This window comes from Protopterus annectens, chromosome 5.part0 (genome assembly GCF_019279795.1).
Source record: "Protopterus annectens isolate FY-2018-M chromosome 5.part0, PAN1.0, whole genome shotgun sequence".
NCBI classification, from domain to species: Eukaryota; Metazoa; Chordata; order Ceratodontiformes; family Protopteridae; genus Protopterus; species Protopterus annectens.
Window position 1 is genome coordinate 1,861,481,219 of NC_056735.1, and position 27,598 is coordinate 1,861,508,816.

Consider the following 27,598-nt stretch of genomic DNA (forward strand, 5'->3'; position numbering starts at 1 on the left):
AATCCTTAGTTTTGCGCAAGTAAAAACGTAGTTGCCTGTGTACGTCCAGTTTGTGCAATATGTACTCCCCCTTATTCTGAAAATTTGGAAAGAACACGGGCAAATTGATTAATTGATTGATATTAGATTCTGAAGCCACCTTAGGTAAGAAAGACGGGTTAGTCCTGAGAGACACTCTATCCCTGTGAAAAATGAGATAAGGGGGTTTCATACACAGTGCCTGGAGTTCCGAAACCCTCTTGGCAGAAGTAATAGCTACCAAAAAAGACGTTTTCCAGGACAAGAATTTTAAAGGAATCGAGGCTGCAGGCTCAAAGTGTGGACTCGTCAGGGCTTGCAAGACTAGTGTCAAATCCCATGGGGGCACCACCGTTTTCACAGGAGGCTTCAAGAGAAAGATGCCTCGCAAGAAAGTTTTGCATAACTTTGTGGATGCCAATGACCCTAATCCATCTCCCACATGAAAATGGGAAATGGCTGCTAACTGCACCTTAACTGTAGAAGCACTTGCTCCCTGCCGAAAAATCAGCGACAGGAAGTCCAAGATTGTGGGAATAGGAACTGTAAAAGGATCCAGGCCCTTGTCTGTTGCCCAGATGGAGAAGCGTTTCCACTTGCTATTATATATTTTTCTGGTAACCGGCTTATGAGCCGCTACCAGAATGGCCTTCACTGGTGATGAGATACCGGGAGTCCTTGCCATCAGTGGAAGTGGATCAACCAAGCCGCAAGCTTGAGGTTAACCAGGTTCAGGGTTTGACATCCTGCGGGATCAGGTCTGGAATGGGTTCCAGTATCCAAGGGGGAGTTAAACTGTGAGGCCGCAGGTATGGGAACCAGATCTGGCGAGGCCAGAATGGGGCTATGAGGATAACTTTGCTACCCAACCGAGAGGCTTTCTGTATGAACTTGGTCATAAGCGGAAGGGGAGGGTAAGCATAAAGAAGACCGGGAGGCCAAGCATGAACTAGACCGTCTCTGGGAGTCTCCCCCTCGGGGGGGAAGTACTGCGAAGTACTCGCTGCATTTTGTGTTTAATGGAGAAGCAAAAAGATCGCAGCGAGGCCAACCCCACTTGCGGAAGATCTGCTTCGCAACTGATGGATTGAGAGGCCACTCGTACGGAGTGAGAATTATCCGACTCAGTTTGTCCGCTAATATGTTGGACCGTCCCGGAATGTGTGTTGCTACTAGAAAGCGGTTGGTGGATACCGCCCATTCCCACACTCTCATAGCTTCCCAACAAAGTGGATAAGACCTGGTTCCTCCCTGTTTGTTTATGTACCAGACTACCGACATATTGACTGTCTGGATTGCAATAGTCCCCAGAGGTAGAAGGTCGTGGAGAGCTTGCAACGCTAGAAGCACCGCCCTCATCTCTAGGACATTGATATGCAGAGCGGTCTCTAGGGAAGTCCACGTGCCTTGGACGGTTTTGCCCGAACAATGTCCCCCTCACCCCACCCGAGGCGAGAAGCATCCATGGTCAACGTGGCTTGGGGCGGGGGAATCACAAAGGGTCTCCCTTGCCTCAGCTCTCGAGAGTGAAGCCACCAAAGAAGGGTCTCTGCAAACTCTGCTCAGTGGGACCGGGGAGCTTAACGGGTGGAGTAATAGTGACCACTGTAAAATCTGCATTCGCAGGCGTACATGAAGGGATAGACCGATTGCCGCTGCCATAGACCCTAGTGCCCTCAGGACTAACTCCGCCGCAGGAGCCTGGCTTTGAAGAAGAGTAAGCACCTGAAGAGACAAGCTGCTCAGCCTGTCTGACGTCAGAAAGGCTCGAGAAGTACGGGTATCCAATCTGGCCCCTATGAACTCTAATACTTGTACGGGGCGAAGGAAGGATTTTTGAAGATTCACTGAGATGCCTAGACTCTGGGCAAGAGTCAGAGCGTAATCTCTTGCAATGCAGAGTTGATGCCTGTTGGCGGCGGTAAGGAGCCAGTCGTCTAGGTACAGAAAAACATGAATGCCCTGAAGTCTCAGGTGGGCTGCAACCACTGCCATGACCTTGGTGAACACCCTGGGGGCTGAGGTGAGGCCGAATGGAAGAACCCTGAACTGATAATGACTGGCTCCCAGCCGGAAGAGGAGGAACCTTCTGGATTGTCTGTCCATCAATATGTGGTAGTACACATCCTTGAGGTCTGCAGAGCACATCCAGTCGTTCTCCTGCAGCAAAGGGAGAATTGATTGAAGTGTGACCATCCGGAATTTTTCCTTGGGGATGAACAGGTTCAGAGAGGACAAGTCTAGGATGGGTCTTAGGTCCCCCGTCTTCTTTGGCACTAAAAAGAACCTGGAGTAATAACCCAATCCGGACTGATCTGGGGGGACGGGCTGGATGAATCTTTTTCTTAGCAACTTCGAAACCTCCGAAGCCGCTGCCTCCCTCTGATCAGGTGGAACATCGGGGAGGCGTCTGCTTGTAAGGGGAAGGCCTAGGAAGGGAATGGAGTAACCTCTGGATATGATCCGGAGCACCCATCGATATGTCGTAATGGACTCCCAATTTGACAGATGCTCTGTCAACCGCCCCCCGACTGCCTCCAGAGATGTACAGTCGGGTAAGCCCTCAGGGCTGCTGCGCGGGTCTATCTGAGAAAGGCTCTCTAGACCCGAAATTACACGGCCCCCCTCTGCCTCTGGGCCTGCGTCCACCTTGTCCTCCTCTGCCTCTGGAGGACGAGGGGTCCGAAGATGGATTGCTGAGACTTGCGGAACCACAACTTCTTTTGTCCCCTCTGATTCCTTGAGAAGGATCGTTGGAGATTAGAGAAGCGGACCCCGACGGCAGACAGCGTCTTCCCGTCCTTCTCGCTTTGGACGAGCGTTTCGCGAACGATCTTGCCAAAAAGCGAAGACCCGTCAAAGGGCGCATTCGCGAAGGATGCCTTGAAGGGTTCTGTGAAATTGCAAAGGTGGAGCCAGGCGTGACGCCGCAAGACAACCCTGGCTCCGCTGGCCCTCGCGGCTCTCTCTGTTGCATGAGAGAGTAGCCGCATGGACGTGTTAGAGATGGATTTTAGAGTGGCCATACGAGTCGAAAACACCTGCTTGTCCTCTACCGACATGGACTCCGAGGGGGCTGCAGCATATTCCTTAATCAAGTCTCGCTGTAGCCTAATGGTATGTGCCATATAATTCAGCGCCCTCACTGAGAAGGTCGCTGAAGCAAACATCTGCTTCCCAATGCGGTCCAGCGCTCGAGATTCCTTATCTGGTGGGTGTACCGAAGAACTCTCTTGGGCGAGTTCTCTCTTCGTGGCAGCCGCCACCAATATGGCATCGACCGGAGACCCCTTGGCCTACGACTGTCTATCTGATGGGGGCTAAGGATTTTGTCGGGCCATCTCGGGATTAGCTCCATGGTGTCGGGCTCCTTCCACGCCCTGGTAGTAATAAGGTCTACCAGGGGGTCAGCCGGAGGGGACACCCAGGAGGTAGACGGGCCTGCCTCAAACGCCTCCAGGAAGACGGATTCGTCCGAGGAAGGTTTTTGGGCAGACCACCCCCCCTCTAATACGCAACATCTCCATGATGTCTCCAAAGGAGACATCCTCGGGGGGTGACCTTGGGGAACCTTCCCTTTCATCCAAATCCGTGTCTGCCGTGACGGACTCAGGGGAGTCCAGGTGTCTCCTTTTACACCTCCGTTTACAAGGGACCTCTTCGGTGGGACTGTCCGAGGAGGGCTCTTCAACGGCTTCCTGTTCCTCCACGGGAACGGGCTGGAGGGCTTGGGCAGGCTGTCTCAAAGGACGGATGACGGAGGATAGACCCATATGCAGCGGGGGGATCCGAAGCCCGGACCGGGGACCTGGAGGATCTCGACAGCACCCTCTCCACTACCTCAAAAGCCGAAGGAGAATTACTCTCCCCAGGCTCCGAGAGCAATCTCCTCGGCTCCTAGGTAGGGACCGGAGTCAGAGCCGATGAAGTCGGATCAGAGAGAGAAGTGTGCTCCGACCTCAGTGGCGCCGAAGACACATTAACTCCCCCGGATCCGACGCTTGGCCCTCTGCCCCGAGAACTCGGTTCCAAAACACTCGAGGGCATGGTCAGCGTCGAAGATACCAGAGCTATCGGCGCAGACAAAACCCCGGCTCCAAAAGGGCCCGGATCCGATGACTCCAAAACCCAAAAACGGGTTGGAGAAGGAGTAATCGGAGCAAAGACAGAGGCCGCACTCCCCCCCCTGAGGGGGGGGGGGGAGGCAAGAGCACCCCCATCTGCATTTGGTTCTGCAGGAATCGTCGCATCATCCGATCCATATCGGCGTCGGTGAGGCTCCTGGTCGACCTAGATGAAGTCGGTGAGGCAGGCCGAGAGGGTCGCCTCGACGACCTCGAGGGGGACCGGTACTCCTCCGGCAAAAAATGAGGCGAACGGAGCCGAGAGGGGGAGGATCCAGAAACCCTAGAGGGAGAGCTAGCTAGCTTAGATGGCAGGGCTGAGGGTTGAGTCTCAGCCTGCCTTTTATGAGGCCTATGTCTCTCCTTAACTTTGTGCCTCTTCTCTATAGAGGAAGAGGCACCAGAGTCCCCCAAACTCAAGCCCGAAGCGGGAGGTTGAGTCCCCAGTTGAGCGGGGAGAACAGAAGGCACTGGGGCTGTGGAGACAGCCTGAGCCTTGGCGGGAGAGGAAGAAGCAGCCGAATCCTGGGGAAGCAAGCCCGCCAGAATTAGCTTATTCTTCCTGTCCCTAAGTGCCCGGGGGTTAAAGGCTGCACAGATTTGGCAGCCTGTTGATAAATGAGCCACCCCAGGCATAAAACGCACTGAGTGTGGCCATCAGCAGGGGAAAGCTTATGGCCACACTCAGTACATTTCGAAAAAATGGCCTTGGGCCCTTCAGCCATTCTCTAACACAACACACGCACAACACTAAGTGGGGGAGGGGTGACACAGAAAAACTAACACTACACACAAAAAAAAAGAAAACTATCTGACAAACTATACTGACTATAGGTCTCTGAACACACACACACTACAATCAACACTAGAAAAAGCTTTTTCTTCAGAAAAAAAGGAACAATCTCACCAGTCAGCTAAGGAGCTCTTCAAAAAGTAGCTGTCTACAGCCGCGGCAAAAACGATCTGAGGTAATACAGTTAGTGGCATGGGGATTATGGGTAGGGGGGAGGAGCCAGGAGCTCGGATCTTGTAGCTTGTAAAGCTGCCGGCTCGGATCCGAGATCGGATCCGATACCCACAGGTTGCAGAGCAAATGAAGTAACTACTTCAGATCAAATGCTAACTAAATAAATTAAATAAATAAAAAAAACAATTTTCAGGTTCAAACTTTTCTTTTACCAAAATCATCCATACAGTTAGGGACAACAGCCTGCACTAAACCCTAAGCTAAGTGCAATCCATCCCGTTTATTTATGTACTACCTCACTGTATTGTTGTCTGTGTAAATTTCAGAGGCCCTGGGGACCACAAATGATTTAAAGCTTTCAGAGCATTGACCACTGCCAACACATCTCTTGATATTTGTGTGCTTCTGAAGGGTTCCACAGAACTTGCACTTTTACCCCTATAGAAACTGCACCCCATACCACACCTGCTGCATCAACAGTGACAGACTGGAAGAAGGTCTGAAGGGAGAAAGGAAGACCTTGACTGTAAGACATCTAGTCCATCCACTATAGAAGCTCATTGTTTAAAAATTACAGAACTGTGATGCAAAAAGACAGAGAGTATATATGCTAAGCACAGACTGATCTGAGGTACCCTGGATTTTCCTCATGTGGAGTCTGGCCAGAGGGAGGATGAGAATCATCAATGCCATGTATTCCAAAATTCTGAAAATGTTATTAATTTACTTGCAGTTGGTTTGCCAGGATAGTCCATTGGGCCAAGATGAAACCGTTTTCAATAGAGTCCCGGGGAGAAAAGCTCCAAAAACAAGCAAGGTTACAGTAAGGTTTTAGGTTACAATCATTACAAATACTACAGACTAGTGAAAAAACATTACAAATAGTACAGACTAGTGAAAAACATTACAGATGCTACAGACTAGTGAAATAAAAATTCCCTTGCTGATGCAATGCTTTGACTGCAGAAACTCTGGAAGAACTGTTCAAACATCTCTTACTTTGTACATCTCAAGAATACAACTCTGTGAGAGGGGATTAGAGAAGACTTTGGGTCTACTACAAAGTGCTCACTCACATGTGATTCACTACTTAGCCCTCCCCACACCCTATTCTACAAAACTGTACATCCCTACCAGAACCAAATTTCTAACCCTAAAATACCCTTCTCGCTCCCTGAGCCAAAAATCTTATTCTTGCACCCTAGCCCTAAAATTCCCTTCCTGCTCCCTAAACTTAAAGCCTCCCTTCTGACCATTGCCCTAGTCTGCACTCAGAGCACTTCTCAATCCCTAACTACAGCTGCCTCACTTAACTTTACACAAACTGAAATAATGTGTTCAGGTAAGCTGTGACAGCTGCTTCCCTGATCTTGAGGCCTGTGGCATCCTACCTGAACTCCAAGACACTTGGGATCCCTTACTTCAGGACCGAAAAAAAAAAACACTCTTGGAATGCAGGTGGCTGCAGAGCACCAGAAGATTTCTGAAAGTTGATCTGAAAACCCAGACTGAGAAGATTATTCTGTAAAATTGCTAAAGATTTTTGACACCTAGAAAAAGTTATCAAAGACAATGCAATCACCCAAATATGCAAAAAGATGTGAATGCCTTGGGAGTCTGCAATAAATAAGGAATGGAGCCAGAAACTTTGTAAACAACCCTGGTGCAGTTTTCGGAGAGAATTTTCAAATGAACTGATGCTGCTGATCTGAAGGATGGTTGAGTTAATGCCTGTAGCATGATAGTAACATCCGGGGGGGTCTGGATCTGTAACAGGTGGTCGTAGAAGAAAAGTTTCCCTCAAAAAGGCTTGAGACTCTTAACGAGGATACAGCACTGTCATTCTGACCTATGTGGAAAGTTGATATAGCAGTCATCTGAACTTTAATAGTAGCATAACTAGAGTTGCTGTGGAAACGTTCACTCAAAAACTCTTAATATGGAGGGAACAGGTGCAGAGAAAAAGCCTAAACCCTTTGCAATAGCCCAAATGAAAAATTATCTTTCACTTGCTATGGTAATTCTTCTTAGTGGATTGTTTTTGAGATTCTTCTTAGTGGATTGTTTTTGAGAAGCTGATATGATATGGGCCATCAAAGATGCCAGCCTGGCATCTCTGGCTAAGGTAAAAACTGGAGGCACCAAGCTGTTAATTTCATGGATTTTTGATCAGGAGGAGGCAGACCAGATGGGTGTATCAAAAGATTTAGGTACTGATCCAACATCCATGGTGGATGCATTAGTAAAGGCCAAGGGAAGGGAAAAGTACAGTTTTGTACCTACCATAAATGTAGATGTTCGAAGATCCACATTGCTGCAGTCCTTACACTTGGGTAGTCCGCTGTCCTCGGTCGGCCCGAATATCAAAGTATTAGGCTGACGTCGGTCAAGGCGCTTAAGACTGACATCAGGACATCAGGGTACAAATGCGCATGACCGACGTCATATCCTCAGTCTTTTCTTGCCCCAGATGTCAGAAGACCCTAAAAGGAAAGGTCAAAACCAAAAGACAGCAAAAAACAACTAACCACCCTTGCACTAATCATATGTACAATATATACACTATCCACAATATTCACAACCCAAACCACACAACCGCCTCTAACTACAGAGGGGAAGGAGGGAGGGTAAATTGGACTGCAGCAATGTGGATCTTCGAACATCTACATTTATGGTAGGTACAAAACTGTACTATGTTCTTCATCTCACATTGCTGCAGTCCTTACACTTGGGTAGAATCCCAAAGCAGAGGTAAGGGAGGATGGCAAAACTATAAAGCAGTAGGAGCTGCCAACATGCCCTGTAAAATTGCAGTGGCAAAACCAGCCCTAGATTTAGAGTAAAGTGGAAGGTGGTAATGCTTAGAGAAAATATGCACTGAACTCCAAGTAGCTGCCTCCAAAATATCTTTAGTTGCCACCCCCCTCAAAAAAGCTGTAGAAGTGGCAATAGCCCTAGTGGAATGAGGCCTAATCCCAGCTGGAATTTCCTTACCATGATGGGAATAACAGAAAGCAATACAAAACCCAATCCACTTAGAAATAGTTTGTTTTGACACAGGCTTGCCCTGAGAACCCAAAGCAAAAGAAACAAATAACTGCTGAGACTGCCTGAATCCTTTAGTTCTGCTCAAATAATATCGCAACTGCCTGTGTATATCCAAAGTGTGCAAAATCTTTTCCCCTTTATTTTGGGGGTTTGCATAAAAAGTAGGCAAATGAATAGTTTGGTTTAAAGCCACACTAGAAACCACTTTAGGCATAAAGGAAGGATTAGTACGCAAAGATACCCTATCCTTATGGAAAATTAAGAAAGGCTCAACTGCCATAAGGGCCTGTAATTCAGAAACCCTTCTCGCAGAGGTAATGGCCAACAAAAAAGCAGTCTTCCATGATAAATATTTCAACTCGGCAGTAGCTGCAGGCTCAAAAGGTTGTAGAGTGAGTTTCTCCAACACAAAATTGAGATCCCAAGCAGGAGTAGGAGCTCTACGTGGGGGTCTTATATTCTTTGCCCCTCTAAGGAATTGCTTAAACAAAGGATGAGAAAACAATGGTGGGTCACAGTCATAGTGAGCAGAAATTGCTGCAGCATGAACCTTAATAGAAGAGAAGGACAAACCTTTGTCCAGTAACTCAGTAAGATATGAAGAGCCACACTTAAATTAGGCTGAGAAACATCAAATTCCTTTGCTGTACTCCAAAATAAAAATCTCTTCCATTTATCCGCGTACACTTTCCTTGTACTAGGCCTTCTGGCCTCCAAAATAACATTCAAAACTTGCTGAGGAAGCTGAGGCCCTCCAGGGTTTAAAACAGAATATGCCAGGCTGTTAGATGAAGAGAGTGAAGTTTAACATTGAGTAAATGACTGTTCTCCTGAGACAGCAGGTGTGGAATCGAAGGCAAAGGCCATGGAGGCTCCCGTACCAGACTTCTCAGTAATGGGTACCAGTGCTGTCGAGGCCAATCTGGAGCTATTAAAATCATCTTTGGCTTGTCCTGTCTGACCTTCACGAGTACCTTTGGGAGGAGAGGAAGAGGTGGAAAGGCATATACATGAAGATTGCTCCAATTGAATGAAAGAGCATCCACTTTCCAAGCTGTGGGATGAAACCTTTTTGTGCAAAACTTTGGCAGCTGGTAGTTTAGTGGAGAAGTGAACAGATCTATGTCTGGAGTTCCCCATAACACTGTCAATTTCTGAAATACATGAGGATCCAATTTCCACTCGTGGGGATCCATAATTTGTCTGCTCAACACATCTGCTAAGGAGTTCTGTGCTCGGCAGAAACCTTGCCTGAAGATTCAGCTGTAAACTGAGAGCAGTCTCCCACAAAATCATTGCTTGTCTGCATAGAGGATAAGAATGCGTTCCCCTTGCTTGTTGATGTACCACATGACAGTTGTGTTGTCTGTTAGAACCAACACCTGCCCTGGAAGAAGTAAATCCTTGAAAGCTATTAATGCAAATTGGACTGCTAACATCTCCTTCAGGTTGATATGCAGATGTTGAAGTCTGGCAGGCCACGTGTCTTGTACCCACTTTCCATTTAGATGAGCTCCCCAAGCTTTGTCTGAGGCATCTGTCGTTAGAATCTGACTCGCCTCTGGTCGGGTCACAGAGAGTCCCTTGTTTAGGTGACATTCCTGAGCCCACCACAAAAACTCCTTTTGAATGCAAGGTATTATCTGAATGACAGTGTCCATATCTTGGCAGTGCCGTGTCCATACATTTTGAGATACCATTGTAGCTTCCTCATATGCAGTTTGGCATTGGGAAGCACCAGAATACAAGATGCCATGAACCCCAAGGCTTGAAGGACTGTCCTTGCAGTCAGCCTGGACTGATGAGACAATTGATGGAAGTAAAGAGAAAGATTCTTTTGTTTGTCCGGGGTCAAAAGGCCATCTGGGATGCTGTATTCAGTCTCACACCCAGAAAGCACATGTCCTGAGAGGGTACTAGACTGGACTTTATTTCGTTCACAGAACACCCCAGGCATCTTAGCACTGCTATCACATACTGTAAATGATGAAGAAGTTCGTCCTTTTCTTGGGCCAGAATCAGGCAATCGTCCAAATAAGGATAGATCTGTATTCCTCTTAGCCTGAAGAAAGCTATCACTGGAGCCAGAACTTTCGTGAACACTCTGGGCGCAGTAGATAAGCCAAAGGGCAATGCAGAGAACTGATAATGAGAAGTCCCAGCCCGAAAACGCAGATACTTCCTGCAACTGAGCCTGATAGGAACATGAAGGTAAGCCTCCTTGAGATCCAGAGTCACCATCCAGTGATCTTTGCCCAGCAGAGGCAAAAGCTGTTGTAACGTCAACATTTTGAACTTGGGAATGTCCAGATATGTGTTGAGGATAGATAAATCCAAAATTGGTCTCCACGTGTTCCCCTTCTTTGGTACTAGGAACAGGCGAGAATAAAATCCTAGGCCCACTTCTGGTAGAGGGACCGGTTGTATGGCCCCTATTTGAAGTAGCAGAGAAATTTGTTTGTGAGCTTCTAGTCTTTGCTGAGGAGGAACGTCTGGCATGCCTTTGAAAGGAGGTAAGGTATGGAAATAAAACTTGTAACCTTGGTGTATGATATCCAATACCCATCTGTCTTGAGTAATCAAACTCCAATTTTCCTTGAAGAGTGCCAACCTCCCTCCCAAAGGTGCTGCCAGGCAAAAAGGATCTGGCAGCTGAAAAGGTAGGTCATTGGGCCTGTTTACGAAAGGACTGGCCCCTGCCCTCACCCGAAGACTGTGCAGGTGAACTCCCCGTTCTAGGTCTAAAGGAACTCTGAGCTCTGCCCCTACCACGTCTAGATCTACCCGTAGACTGAGAATCATAAGAAGGATACGTCCACCCCTTAGCAGGCCAATTCCTACTAAACTTCGGAGGCTGAACTTGCAAAAAATCCTTAACAGCCTGCATAGACTTAGCCTTGTCTTCCATTTTCTTCAAGACTGACTCCACAGGTGAACCAAACAACACATCAGACTGTAAAGGAGCATCCAAAATCCTTGTCTTAACATGGTCAGATAAATTCTGATCCCTCAGCCAGGCGTGCCTGCGAAGAACTGAACCAGTGGCAGCCACCCTAGACGAGGCCTGTACAGCATCAAAACCACATTGCAAAGAATGCTTACCCACCTGTTCCGAGACATGCACCAAATCTTGTAATTCTTTACACTCAATGCCTTCCACCAGAGCATCTACCTTAGACTTCAATTGAGAAAGAAGATAGTTTTGATATTTCAACATGTGAAACTGGCAATTCAAAGCCCTCATAGCTAAGGTGGAAGAAGTATAGACTTTCTTTCCCCATCTATCCAAAGCTCTGGCCTCTTTATCTGGAGGAACCGGATTTTTACAACAGAGGCCTTGACACCCTTAGGTCCCTGACTAACAGTTTCTGGGTCCGCCCTAGGACTCTTATAAAGATATTTATGAGCCTCAGGCACCCTGTAATACCTATCCGGTTTAACAGGAGCAGGAGGCAAAGAATCAGGATTAAGTGAAGCCTCTGCAAACACATCTTCCACAACATCCAGAACAGGTGGTATAGCCAAAGGCCTATGCTGGGGTAAAAGCAAAAATTCCCTAAGCCTTTTCCTGGAATCAGAGAAGTCCTGACCTTCCCACTTAAAATGTTCCCTCATGGAATGAAGAGTCTCTGAAAAAGAAAAATCCTCTGGAGGAGAAGCAGAAGGAGTGGAATCATCTGCATCAGAATCAGAATAAGGAGAGTACTCCTGCAAGTCTTCAGCCGAAGACTCTGAAACATCCGAAGCCTGCTCAAAACTCCCCAACTCTGGTTCCACCCTAGGCCTCTTATCAGGAGGGGGCAAAGAACCTCTAATCAAAGTAATTAAATCTTCTGCCATTTTAAGCATGTGCTTCTTGGGCACAGATCCTGTTGAACTAGGAGTGACACCAACAGAAGCTAAACCTGGCCTGCCTCTGGGAGAAGCCTTGGAAACAGAAGGAGAGGGCCTAACCACCCTAGGAAGGGAGGGAGTACAGTAACCTGAGAAGCCCCTTCAGCCTGACCTACCTCCTGAAAGGCCACATCCTGCAATATCAAAGTCTCCCCCTGGGACTCCAGAGAAGCCTCCGGAACCACCGGTTCCACTGGCGCCTCTAAAGAACCGGTGTCCGCACGCGACTCTTCTTGCCTGGGTTTAGCTGCTTTGTCTTTGCGCTTCGAAGAAGCGGCCGGAGCATCCGGCGGCATATTATAATTGCACCGCTTCCGAAGACCAACCTGGCACAATCTAACCTTCGCTTAATAGTGCGCTTATTGAACCTAGCACAAAAGCGACACCCAACAACATCGTGCTCAGGCCCCAAATAAGGAATACACAAAGTATGATAATCTCTATGCGGTATCTGCTTCCCACAAGAAATACAGTTATTCACTTTTTCTGACATCCGGTAAACCACTGAGGCAAGAAAAAACTAAAATATTCCCCAACGGGGTACTTAGCCAACTTTGACTCGGTCTGAAACTCCGAATTCGAAAAATTTCAGAACGCCGAACGGCACTTGCAACGCTGCTTCTGCATCAGACCATGCGGCAAAAAAGACTGAGGATATGACATCGGTCATGCGCATTTGTACCCTGACGTCCTGATGTCAGTCTTAAGTGCCTTGACCGACGTCAGCCTAATACTTTGATATTCGGGCCGACCGAGGACAGCGGACTACCCAAGTGTAAGGACTGCAGCAATGTGAGATGAAGAACATCCACGGTTTTCAGGACCAGAAAGGAGCAATGAGGATCACCCTGGCCTTGCTCATTCTTGCTTTATGAATTTGTTCATTAATGCTAATGGGGAAAGGCAGACAGAGACCTGGGGGTCAACTGTAGACTTAACTGTCCCTCTGTGACTATCCCTGAGGAAGGATCAGGGCAAAGTTAACTGCTGCACTTGTTGTTTAGGTATGACACAAAGAAGTTGCAGCAAGGCTGGGTCCAGCAACAAATAATAAATGTCAGTGTTGGTTTGAGGGACACTTGTGAGGCAATAAGATAGTTCTGCTCAATCTGATTGCCAGTACACTGGCTATCCAGGTATGTGTATTACTATTAGAAAGCAATGAGAAGACACCTACGGCCAAACTCTCATGCCCTCTTGACATAGTGATTATGTGTGTGCTCCAGTTTGTTGATGTAAAAGATTACCGCCATGTCTGACTGTACTAAAATCACATCCTTGGGAAGGACATCCTGGAGTGCCTGCAATGTTCTAAGAAACTGGTGTGAAGACTGACCTCTGTGTGTAACCAGGAACCGTGGGCTGTCCTTCCCTCAAAACACCCCACCCCCACCCTAGGAGGGACATGTCTGTGGTTACTACAGCCACAGGTAGATCCATTTGAAACTGACTCCCCTCTGTCACTGAGGAAGATTTCATCCACCAGGAGATGTGGTATCTGTACATCCAAGTGATGGAAACTTTCATATGTAGTGAATTAACATTTTGAGACCACAGCACAGTTCGGGTACATTGGAGTACTCTCATAAAATCTGGTTACTGACACCATTAAAATAGTACAAGCCATCAAACCTAAAAGTCACAGAATCAGCCTTGCTGGAAGGGAAGGGTGATGTGTAAGACCTGTGTAGCTGTGAGGCACAAGGATAGTACTCTGGGATAGGGAAGTGTGATGTTCTGCAAAACTGAATCCAAGTAGCATCCAAAAAAATATGTCATGCTGGGGTAAGATGACTCTTGGATAGGTTGTTTTGTGATCCTTAGATCCTGCAATAGAAGGAGCAGAAAATCCAGATGTTTCATTAGCAGATCCCTGAAGGCAGCAGTTAGGAACCAAAAGCTAAGTATGGAAAAAAAACTGGATCCCTTGCAGAAAAGGATGCACTGCCACTCTGCCACGATCTTGGTAGACAACCTGGGGGCTGTGGTGAGACCAAAAAGCAAGGCTCTGAATTGGTAGTGATTGGCCCACAGTCAGAAATACAGAAATCACCTTGAATGCTTCTTTAACTTCACACGATAGTATACATCCTGGAGATCTATACAGCACATCCAACCATCCTTCCTCAGCAAACGCAACATGAAATTAATTATGACCATCTGGAATTTTGTCTACCTCACAGATTGGTTTAAAAGATTTAGATCCAGAAAAGGTCCGAAGTCCCCTGTTTTCATGAGTATTAAAAAGAACCTTGAGTAGACTCTGGACTGTGACTGGTCTCTGGACACCACTTAGATAACTTTTTCTTAGCAGCTTGGAAACTTCTAGTGCTGTGAGTTCCCAATGACTGGGTGGAAAATCAGGAATTTTCTTCTTCTTCTTTATTGGAGGAAGGTGAAAAAGGAAATGAACAGCTCCTGGAAATTATGCTTTACACCAAAGAATCTGTTATGTTTTGTCAGGCTTGTGGATGCATGGATAAGCACCCGCAGCTGCCTCCAGAATGCTGCAGTCAGGCGAAGCTTACAATGCTTCTCAGTAAAAGAACTGCAAAAGCCCTGGTTGTGCAGTCTGCCTCTTCCTCTAGGGTGGCATCCACTGTAACTAACTCATCTGATACTAGAAGGTCTGTCCCCCAGAGTGTCTTGATAAGAACTCTGACTTATGGAATCACTTTTCTTTCCAGCTCTTTGATTTCTAGAAGTGGTTCCCTGAGGGGTTGAGAAGTGGATTCCTACTGCAGAGAAAGTCTTACCATCTTGCCAACTCCTGGTTAATGTGCCTTTAACCTTTAGCCCAAACAGAGTGCAGCCATCAAAGGAGGCACTGACAAAATATGTTTTAAAGCGTTCAGCAAAATCACATAGATGCATCCAAGCATGGTCCTGCCAGTGCCTGCTGCCCTAGCCGTGCCATCAACTGCAATAGAAAGCAGTTGCATGGCTATTTTGGAAACAGACTGAACAGCAGAAAGTGGAGACTCCATAGACTTCTTAACAGCCACAGGCAAGTTAGCCAAGACAGACTTGGAAAACTTTTTTGTAAAGTCTCTCTGAAATCTAGCACCATGGGACAAGTACTCCAGCACTCTAAGTGTGAAAGTCGCTGAAGCACAAGTTGAATTCCCAAAGCGATCTATAGCTGTAGACTCCTTGTTAGGGGGTATTGACAGAGGAACTCTCCTCCAACAGTTCCTTTTTAGTGGCTGCCACTACCACCACAGCAACTACTGGTGGGCCTTTCCTCCAATGTTTCCTTTCATTTTGGTGCAACCAATATCCTGTCCACTTTTTTGAGAACAGATTCCACCACATCAGGGTCCTTTCATGTCCACTAAGCCATGAAGTCAATGAGTGGGGTCAGTGGGTGGTGCCACCCAGGATGATGCTGAGCCAGAGCCAAAGGCTTCCAAAAATACACTCATCTGGCAAAGGATTATCAGTGGACCATCCCCTTCTGTGCTTCACCAATTCAAGGATCTCACTGAAGGTGACGTCTTCCGAGAGGGATTCTAGAGAAGCTGTCACCTTCTTCCAAGTGTGTTTCTTCAGGGAACGACTCTGGAGATGAGTCTATGTGCTTCTGCTTGCACGTATGCTTCTAGTGAACTAGTTCCAGGGGGAGATCCAAAGGTTCCAAATCAGAACAGAAGCTAATGTAGCATGCAGCCTGAGAAGCCTGCGGTACCAACTGTCGCTGTCTGACATGTTGATGGGAAGTAGAAGCACAGTCCTGCTTGGGTTCAAATTGAACTGAGCAGGTTGATCTTGCAGTCGAGTTATCAAGTGCCAAGGCACCAAGGAGGAGGGGCAGCTCTAACAACTTCAGTGTAAGCCCATCCCCTCAAACTCTGACAAAGACGATTTGACTCAGAGTCTCTTCCAGATTGGAACATGTCAGAGTAGAAAGAGGAAGAGATGTTGCCTGAATAAAAGTAACTCGAGTTGTCAGCTCTGATAAAGGCGCTCCAGGGCAGGTTGGGTCAAGGGCAACCAACTCTGAAGGATGGACCAGGACCAGAGAAGGTAGAGGAGGGGTAACTGGACCAAGGCTCGATATGGTCCCAGTGGACAGTACTGATACAACCTCAAGTTGGATCTGCATTCTAAGGAACTTCCTTATCATCCTGTTGACTTCTTATTCGGTTAAGCTTCTGGAAGACTGGGTCAAAGAATCCACTGAAGGTGGTCTCGAATGTCTCTGCTCCTGCAGTATGGCAGAGTGTAGCTTCAGACCCACCGGTTCCATAGATTAACAATACCATGAAGACAAGGGATGGCCCAAGAAACAGTGGGCTCTGATCATTGAGGAATTTTCAGATCCTGCCTGGATAGCAAAGTTGGATCGGAGTAATATTTTCTTCACTTTTCAAGATCCAATATATTCTTTTCCTTTTCTTTCAACTTTTCTTTAGTCGATATGCAGGGTATGAGACAGAAAGAAAAGTAAAAAAAAAAGAGAAGATAGCGATCAAAGTAGAAGCTGCAGAAATCAGAGACACTTGTCTGTGGAGGGAGAAGACCCTTGATAATGACCTTTCCCTCCTGGTCTGAGGTGTCCTGACAGTGAAAGAGGCATAAGCTTAACATTGTGTGTCAAGGTGGGCATCGTCCAAACAATACCCACATAAAATTTAAACCTCAGATTGTCAGATATATTTCTCTTCAGAGATTATCCAATTTCATAACAATGCACAATAAAGCATCAATAACAGAAGAAAACTAACACACACTACTCTAAACTCTCTACTAATATTTATTAATTTTTACTAACACCTGAGCTACTAGCTCTACAACGCTATACTAATATATATATATATATATATATATATATATATATATATATATATATGTGTGTGTGTGTGTGTGTGTCAGCAGCAGGGCTAGCCACACAGTGGTGTAAACCCTGGCTCACCTGGTTCATGTGGAAAGGGGGTTAAGAATGAATGAATGAATGGGTGTGTGTGTGTAACTCTATACATGTATTTTATATATGTGTGTGTGTGTGTGTGTGTGTATATATACACACATATATATATATATATATATAAATGCATAGTTCTGTTTCTCTGCCTTTAATAGCCAGTGTTTTAAACCAGTTTGTACTTGTCTGCTCACCCTGTTCAACACTAACTGCGTGCTTAACACAAACGGTCCTTATCAAGGAGACTGGAGTCAGCACAGCATATAGAACAACTCCGCCCTCAAGGGTTCAACGAGGGCTCGAGAATTTCAGCTTCTTCTGGCGCCAATAATGCGCACCTTGCCTCCGGCAATAACTTTCATCACCCGAGGACTACAACACCGGAACGGGGAGCAACAATACCTAATTTGGGCCATAAACCAGGGAGCAATAATCATAGAACGGATACTTCAAACATAGATCCCTTCAACACAAACCAAACAGAAGGGAATTGCTTAATGACATACAAGAGGCCTTTTCACTTAGGAACTGGATAGAAAGATCATTCATTTCTGATGACTGCACACAAAACAGTAACCTAGATCTTTTGGAGCCTTCAGGTACTGATTTATCTTTCAAACTGCAAGAACTTGACCAGAAATTGGTCAAGTTAAGAAAATTACAGCTGGAAGTTGCTTACCTCTGGGAATGTCAGCGTTTAAAAATCATATCAAAAGGGCTTAGGTCATGGCAATACTCAAATGGGCTTTCCGAAGGTTCATTGTTTGTGTTTATTTGATAAACATGGGTTTGAGTTACTAGAACTGTTATGCACCCATTACCAGAACAATATTGACATGCTGATTAAGGAAACAACTGTGTTAGACAATTTAATAAAAGTAGACCAAGATTATTTACGTTACCGGTTTGATTATGAAAGAATTTACAACAGCATAGACCAATACATGACTAAGCTGAAAACCACCAAAGTTAAAAAAAATTAAACCAGGATCTTAAAGATTATAGACAGGGGACTGCTTACCCCAAACCACCACCCTCCCAGGGGAATTACCTACCTGAGGCAAGAGCACCACAAGAACTTGGGTGTAACATTTCCCCTGACAGAGTGGAACTTTTGGAAGATAACAACAATGCAGCAACAGTTAACAACAATATAAGGAGAAGTGAACGTCTTTGTAATAGGAATAACAACAACCCACCGGAGCGAACCACCTCACCACATGGTTGCAACCAATACAAACCTTCAGAACAGGGCATTCAATCACAGCCCTGCTCGTGGTAAGAAACAGAACAGGAATCAGAAGACATGATTTTCCAATGCCGATGACTATTCCTAATGTGAGAATAACACCTGCAGGGTGATTTTTAATTATAGTAAAGACTTCAAAATTTTGAATTACTCTGACCTTGACATCGCACCCGAACTGGTAGATTTACTATCCAAGGGATTCAAAGTTTGTTCCTACAGCCCGGGCAGATGCAGCCAGGACACTTATTGACCTTAAGAGTTTTGTTAGGAGCCTGAATTTGAAAATACTGTTGGGCCACAACAATAGTCCCAAATCGGACTTTTGCATTTCTAGTGTATATAACCCCCCTCTTCATCCTGCTCTATTATTTGAGCAAATTTGCGAATTGGATATTCGCAGTGTGTTAAAACAGAGACCTCAGATGTACCTCACAAAATCTAACATCACCCAATACGAAAAAGGTATGCTAAAAATTCTCAGGAGGCCCCAGTTAGGATCATGCAACCTGACAAAGGGGGAGGCTTGGTCATCATGGGCAAGGAAGTCTATGTGGATAGAATGATTAAGATAATCTCAACGGCCTCTTATGAGGAGGTATCCAGGAATGAGATGAACATTGCTTATAACAGAATTAATTCTTATATCAATGACATGTTCATCGAAGCCCAGATTGATGTCCACATGTTTAACTACCTTAAGATGCCAGCCCCAAGGATACCTATATTTTTTGGTATCACTAAAATTCACAAGAACTTACAAGACCCCCCCCAATGCGTCCCTTAGTGGATGCAAGAAACAGCATAACATATGATTGTGCAAAGGTTGCAGACTAAACTCCTTGATCTCTCTCTCTTAAAACCAGGCTGCCTCACGGTTTTGGAGTCTTTTCTGGCTTGCTAGTTGTTGCTGAAGCACCTACCAAGGGGAGAAAACGCTGAGAGAAGAAAAGGAGCCACTTTTGTGATTTTAAGTATTTTCTTCTGATTTTTTGTTAAGTTTTACTGCTTTGCCGCCTACTTTTTGACATTTTCCGGTTTGCTAAAGTTTATATCTGTAACAGTACTTGGAAAACATCTAGAGCCTGTTTACTGCATTTCCTGTGTTGCACTAAACAAAATCTAACATCACCCAATACGAAAAAGGTATGCTAAAAAATCTCAGGAGGCCCCAGTTAGGATCATGCAACCTGACAAAGGGGGAGGCTTGGTCATCATGGGCAAGGAAGTCTATGTGGATAGAATGATTAAGATAATCTCAACGGCCTCTTATGAGGAGGTATCCAGGAATGAGATGAACATTGCTTATAACAGAATTAATTCTTATATCAATGACATGTTCATCGAAGCCCAGATTGATGTCCACATGTTTAACTACCTTAAGATGCCAGCCCCAAGGATACCTATATTTTTTGGTATCACTAAAATTCACAAGAACTTACAAGACCCCCCCAATGCGTCCCTTAGTGGATGCAAGAAACAGCATAACACATGCTTGTGCAAAGGTTGCAGACTAAACTCCTTGATCTCTCTCTCTTAAAACCAGGCTGCCTCACGGTTTTGGAGTCTTTTCTGGCTTGCTAGTTGTTGCTGAAGCACCTACCAAGGGGAGAAAACGCTGAGAGAGGAAAAGGAGCCACTTTTGTGATTTTAAGTATTTTCTTCTGATTTTTTGTTAAGTTTTACTGCTTTGCCGCCTACTTTTTGACATTTTCCGGTTTGCTAAAGTTTATATCTGTAACAGTACTTGGAAAACATCTAGAGCCTGTTTACTGCATTTCCTGTGTTGCACTTAATTTAAAATTGTTTTTTCTCTAAAAACTGCATTTTACCTGATTTTGGCCTAGCACTCAAGTGTGGGGTCATTTATTGCACTGTTGTGATTATTTTGCTGCTTGTGTATCTCTGCTACTTTTAAACTACAACAAAAAGAAAAAAAAAACAAAAAAAATCTTGCTTTTTTCCCACTTTCTGAAAGTTAAGAAAGTTCAGTTACAGATTTGTTGTCCTGAACTGTTTGGAAGTTTCTAGAAGGCCAGTGCTTGCTTGGGCTAAAGGGAAGTCTATGCGTTCACCAGTGGGAGTGGTTAACACTGAACAGCCTGCCTATCCCTGGAGGAGTGGTTACCACCTAGAAGCTGTAGTTTTATTAGCCATTTTGGGTGAATTCTAAACTCCTTGATCTCTCTATCTTAAAACCCTACAACTCTCTTTTTGCGCGGTTTTGCGCGCTGAGCAGTGTCGGGGGCAGCACCGCCTAAACAGGTTTAAACTATTCCAGGCTCCACAAAGTCTGCTCTTCACTTTTTCCCTTAGAACTGTTCAAACTCTCAAAGTAATCACTCTATTCTCTTTCTAAAGCCCTGCACTTGCTCAGATCTTATAAGGAGACACTAACTAACTAAAGCACTACACCCTCCTTGACTTCTCATAAGTATTAGTCTCCCGATTGGTCGTTCCTGATCCAGTGAAAAATCAGTTCCCTTTCGTAATCATCTGATCAGTAAAAAAAACAGTTCCCTATACTAATCTGGTATGTCCAAGGGTCAGTTTCAAGGCTACTCTCCAGTCCAGCTGATGAATCTGGGAATTTTGAGGCAATGTTACAATTGCCTTATGTACACAGACAACCCTCTCCTCCTTCCAACAAACTCTAATACATGTGAGAGATACAGTTACACAGCCAAACTGGAGGCAGAGCTCTCTCAACCCAAGACTGGCACAGTCAGTCAGGAGGAAAAGGTAACCACCCACACCACAAAATCCAGTCTCACACAGACCTACTGCATCTGCATACCCAACACATAAACACACAAAAACATACTCGGAGGCTCTAAATAAAAACTGCCTAAACAGCAAAGAACTCCTAAGCAGATATCCAAGACACAGCCACCCCTCAACAATACCCATGAATCACATATCTCACAAAATCAGTGTGCCTCACAACCACAGCCCTTAAGGCCAAACAACACACCAAATACACTTGTTATAGGGGACTCTATTGTCCGGCACACTGACGTCTCGCTCACCAGACTGAACAAGGAGAAGGTCACTGTAAGCTGCCTGTCGGGTGCCAGGATCCGCCACATAACGCAAGCACTCAGGTCACTCCAAAGCAAGTACAAGTATGACTCTGTTATTGTCCATGCTGGTGTGAATGACCTGAGACGCACCTCCGTGGACTACATGAAAAGAGACACAGAGGAGCTCTCTGACCATGAAGCTCAGGCTGGTATGACCCTGACCTTGAGTAGCATCTTGCCCTCACCAAGAATGATGCCACAGTATAAAGACAAAATTATCAGTTTCAACAATTGGCTGAAGTATTGGTGTCATTCAAAGGGGATCCATTGTCTGTCAGCCTGGGGTGACATGCTCAACAAGCCACGTTGCTTCCCTAGGGATGGCTTGCACCTGTCACCCTTAGGCTTTCGGATACTGGCCATGGCTCTTGCCACCCCCATAGTGCCTTTTTTAGGCAAGGCTCAAAAGGACAAACCCACCTCCATAGACAACCCAAGGATAAAAAAACTAAAGGTAATGCTACTCAATGCAACCTCAAGATGCATGCACTCGAGGCTCTCCTCAGAATGGAGATAATCGATGTCTGTGCAGTAACAGAAACCTGGTTCAAGGCTCCTGAGAACACCCCAGCACTACCAGGTTAGAACTCATAGCATGCGTTTCGGCCCCAAAACTCGGACCGAAGCACAAAAGGAGGTGGAGTATCTATATTCATCAAAGATACCTACACCTCCAGGCTAGTGGCATTGCACGAAGCATCGGAAACCATCCATGTGCAACTAACAGCGGGCAAAACTGCCTTTCAGTTTGTAGCCTGCTACAGAACACCCTCCCTATTACAGGAACCCCACTTGGCATTCCTGAGTACACTGGAGAATATGAAGGTCTCTCCAAACACTATGTTATTGGGTGACTTCAACTACCCAAACATTGACTGGGAAAACTACTCAAGCCCAAACACCCTCGGCCCAACGGTTCCTTGAATTTATAAACTCTAACGCAATGGAACAACTTGTCACCACTCCCACAAGAGGGAACAACATATTGGACCTGGTCATCACCAACAGGGGACTCTATGTTCCACACCAGAGGTAAACCCCTCATTGGAAAGATCAGACCACAAACAAATTTCCCTGGACATCCATATCCCATCCCCATCCCCAGCCAAATAAATCATTGTAAAGAAATTCTCAAAAGCCAACTTTGCACTTCTCAAGACTGAGGTGGAATCCTTCAAAGCCCCTGGGCCAGAGGATAATACAGCCCAATCCGCAGAATCCTTTACAAATGCGTTCTATGAGCACCTGCAGGAATGCATGGATCGTGCTATCCCAAATAAAACCAAAACTCACTCCTCCAAAAACAGGAGACTGGTCTGGTGGACCCCGGCCATAAATAAGCTATACAACAGAAGGAGGAAGCTACTACATGACCGAGCAAAATCCCAAAAAGGGAAGGCATCTCTGATCAGTATTAGCAAGAAACTTCGATCCCTCATAAAATCATCAAAGGCCAGTTTCGAAATAAAAATTGCCCTAGACACTAAAGATAATCACAAGGCCTTCTTTAGTTATGTCAGGAACATGGGCAGAAACTCCCAGATATGCTCTGAATTGTTGCATAACGGTACAAAATATACCGAACCTACAGACATAGCCAACATCCTGGCAGACAAATTCAGTGCAAACTTCTCCCCCCCCCCCCAAAAGAGCAAATGCCTATCCCAATTGAATGTAACTTCCCTGACATCACAGATGCACAGGTGAAAGCTGCCCTCTCCAAAGCAAAAAACACAGCATCTATGGGACCGGACGGTGTCCCAGGCTGTGTCTTACACGAGCTCCAAGAAGAACTGAACCCTCACATTAAGTCACTGTTCAAACTTAGCCTTACTACAGGATATGTACCCAAAGAATGGCGTACAGCTACAGTGGTCCCACTCCACAAAGGTAGTGCCACAACGGAAACTATCGCCCCATAAGCCTGACTAGTCTGGTCTGTAAAGCTATGGAGCGTATTATCATGGAACTCGTAAACAAAGACATTGGGAGCCTCCAGACACTGGACCCTACCCAATTTGGCTTTGTTAAGGGCAGATCTTGCCTCTTAAGCCTAGTTGATTTCTTTGAAACAGTTACCAAAGCCATAGATGAGGGCAAGGTAGTCCACACAGCCTACCTGGACCTCGCAAAAGCCTTCAACACAATACCCCACTCGGGTATCATAAATAAGCTTACCAGCTTAAATATTAACCCCTACATCACAAGATGAGTTGCAAACTGGCTCAGAGATAGAACCCACATGGTCAGAATCGCAGGTGCCATGTCCAAATCCAAACCAGTTACAAGTGGCGTCCCACAGGGCTCAGTTCTGGGACCTCTCTTGTTCGGTATATACTTCTCTGAGGTTCAGGCTAACACAGGGGTATTATGGCTGACAAGGTTCGCAGATGACTGCAAACTGGGGGCCATAATCGAATCTCCAGCTGACACAAGCATCCTCCAAAAGGGTCTCACAGAGACGGATGCTTGGTGCCAGAGCCACGGCCTCAAGCTAAATGCTAAAAAGTGCATAGTCATCCCCTTTGGGAAAAACAAGGTGCCCACAAATTACCACATAGGTGGTAATCCATTAAGTACGGAAGAAGTAAATAGAGATTTGGGGACCAACGTAGATAGTAATCTCTCCTTTGATAATCACGTTGCCAAAGTGGTTAGAAAGACCTTCTACATAGCCCACCTTATCACGAAAGGGTTTGCATCTAGATCAAGAGAGGTCATTGTGCCCCTCTACTCGTCACTCATCAGGCCCATAATTGAATGCAATGCCCCTTTTGGGATGTACCATACTAGACACCTGCAGCAACTGGAGAGAACCCAAAAGGAGAGAACCCAAAAGTACCTCACCAAGAGGATCATGGGCTACAAACACATGTCCTATGCAGCTCGACTAAAGAAACTCCAGCACTACTCAGTTGCTTACTGCCTACTCAGAGGCTATCTATGCCTGACGTGCAAAGCCATGTCAAACTCAGAATTAATGGACATGCTCCACCTCAAAAAATCCAAGTCCCTTAGAGCTACACGCTCCAGGGACCTAAACCTCAGCACAAAAATAAATAGGACATGCTGGAGGGACAGATTAATTTCCCAGAAGCTCCCCTCACTCTGCAATAGAATCCCAATTCATGTTAGACATAGCTCCTCGCTGACCCTCTTCATGCGAAATTTGGACGCGTGGATGGGAAATCGCAAATTCACCCCTGGGATCTCCCCAGTGTCCCTACTAGACAGAGGCACAGTAATCTAATCTTAAAAGGGTACCTGCTGTGACCTACTTTACAGAGGCACAGTAGGCTAACCTAATAGGGAGGCGGAAGCCAAATACACTCTGGCTAGGCTTATAAATGCCCTAGGGCAGATACCCTAGTATCTACCTATGAACCTATGAAGAAATATCTTTTACTGGAAGGCAAATTTGTAAAGATTCTTGGTCTTTCCTTGACAAGATTAATAATTTAACTTTTCATGTCGAAAGAAATTTCCTAACAGTGGATGTTAAAGAACTTTACTCTTCCATCCCTCATGGTGAAGGTATGAAATGGGCCTTGGCAACTATGCAAAAAATGGAGCCACACGGGAGGAATTGGATCTGGTGGGTGAACTGCTCGATATTGTTTTATCTTGCAACTTTGTGACTTTTGACAACAGATTCTATCTCCAAAGTTTGGCGTAGCGATGGGATCTCCTTGCAGGGCCAGCTTCGCCAACCTAGTAATGGCATACTGGGAGAACCATTTCCTATTGAATGACCGTATTGGCGCGTCCAAAAGCATTCACTTTTACACATGCTTTTTGGACGACATATTCATCTTATTTGAAGGAGACTCTACCAAGGCAACAGATTTGTTGTCATATTTAAATTCCACCACTACATTCCTACAGTTTACATTTTTTTGCACTGAGAAGATAGCATACCTTGATGTGGAACTTTCAAAAGATCATAACTAAGCCTGTTATATCTCCAGAATTTGCAGGTAGGAGACTTACTCTAATGCCTTTCTCTACTACTCAAGTTGTCATCCCTTGTCACAGAAGAAATCAGTTGTGAAAGGGCAACTTGTTAGAGCCGCACGAATGGTCTCTAAAAAAGATGACTTCTTGTTGGAATGTGACTTATTAAAAGACATGTTTATCAAAAGGGGGTATCCCCCCGGGTTGGTACTTGAAGTGACATACGAAGTCCACAACTTTATAGAAGTAGCAAACTGTTCTTGGATACATTACCTTGTAGCTTTTTTCAATTAACAGATTTGATTGCTTGTTTAGCAAGTATTTAAGGGCATTGCAGTTTGTGATTAACTTGTCTGAGGAAGTTTTGCGATTGGAGCAGGCCGAAAAGCAGAAGTGTGTTGCTTTACAATAAATCTTTGCATCTTATTTGGCTGAGCGGTGACTTATTTCGTTTGGATTTAATTTATTTGGTATTAGTAAAAGAAGACTTGAAGGGTTCCACGAAGGAACAGAGTCGCATCCAGGCATGCCTATGGAGAGCAATTCCTGTACCTGCGGCTCGACTCGAACCATCAGCTGCGTATGACACGAGACGCATGGATGAGTTGACTATCGAATTGAGGGTAGAGAGCTGAGTGGATCTTATCGGATATACTCGAAGCTACAGCACCCTGAAGAGTATCTCCCAACTCCTTAAGGAGATCTCTCTGCAGTCTGGTAAAATGTGTCAAGTAGTTCACTGATCTGACTGAGAAAGTCGCTGAACTGAACATGCGTTTCCCATATCTATCCATGATCCTAGATTCTCTGTTAGAAGGATGGACAGATGAGGAAGCCTCAGACATTTCCTTTCTGGTGGCTGCCGCCACCACCATGGCATCAACAGGGACTCCCTTGGTCACAAAGGAATTATCCACAGGGGCTGAAATAAACTTATCAGGCTTCCTGGGAACAGGTTCCATAGATTCTGGAGACTCCCACGCCCTACGAGAGACCAGATCCATAAGCTCATCGTAGGGCGGAGATACCCAAGAGGTGGAAGGTTAAGACCCAAACGCCTTCAGGAAAACCAACTCGTCCTCAGTAGGGCTCTTGGACTGCCAATCACCCCTCTGCCTAAGGACTTCAAGAATCTCCGCAAAGGAGATGTCCTCAGAGGGGCAAGGGTAGATCCTGATATGACCACTGGGCCGAAAGGAGCCATTGAAGTATTCGCATGTGCAACTTGGCAAGAGGGACTAGAAGGATGGTAGCCACCATTGTTCCCAACAACTGCAGAACTGTTCTGGCTTGAGCTTTTCTGCGGGGCAATAAGGCCAGAACTTGAGCCTGTAACACCTTTATTCTGTCTAAGGGTAGGAATGCTCGCATCTCTACAGAGTCTAGCTCTGCACCAATATTTGAAGGTAGTTCTCATGGCTTGAAGAAGTAGATGCCTGGTGGGGGAGGTGAGGAGCCAGTCATCTAGATAAGGAAACATCTGGAATCTTACACGTTTCAGGTGAGCTGTCACCACTGCCAAACACTTGGTAAACACCCTGGGGGCTGTGGTGAGACCAAAGGGCAGGGCCCAGAATTGAAAATGACTGGCTCCCAGCCGGAAGCGTAAATGATGCCTGGAGGCCTCGTTTATCTTGATGTGATAATAGGCATCCTTTAGATCTATGGAGCACATCCATACTCCTTTCTCCAGCAAGGGGAGAATGGATTGTAACGTGACCATTCGGAATTTGGAATTTTTCACAAAGCAGTATAAACGGCTGAGATCCAGAATGGGTCTCAAGTCCCCTGTTCTTTTCGGCACCAAAAATAATCTTGAGTAAGTTCCTGATCCAATCTGGTCTGCAGGGACTGATTGGATGGCTCCTTTTCTTATCAGCTTTGAGATTTCTAGTGCTGCTTGATCCCGTTGACTGGGTGGAACGTCCGGGATTCTTCTTGACGGTAGGGGAGAACGGATGAAGGGAATGGTATAACCTCCGGCGATGATTTGAAGCACCCATCGATCCTGAGTGATGGACTCCCCGGCCTGAAGATGCTCCGAAAAGTGACCTCCGACTGGCTCCGGAGACACACAGTCGGGTAATCCCTCAGGGACGCTGGAAGGAGGAGCCATGAAAGGATTTGCGGTTTCCTGTATTGCGGGGGCCTCCACCGCCTCTGGGGCGACGTCTTCCGGAGTAATTTCCCCCTCCTCTGCCTCTGGAGGGGGGTTCACTCTGATGGACAGGGGAAGACTTTTGAGACTTTCTGAACCACATTTTTCCTCCCCTCGGAGCCTTGGGATAAGGTCTAGTGGGGAGCGAAAAACGGGCCCCAATGGCAAACAAAGTCTTAACC

General features: G+C 45.9%; 1 protein-coding gene across 1 annotated transcript in view; it reads right to left on the minus strand.

The window, feature by feature from the left end:
* SUGT1 (SGT1 homolog, MIS12 kinetochore complex assembly cochaperone) overlaps positions 1-27,598 on the minus strand; it is a 1,565,243-nt gene that overhangs the window by 1,429,439 nt on the left and 108,206 nt on the right. The gene's annotated exons all lie outside the window — the stretch shown is intronic.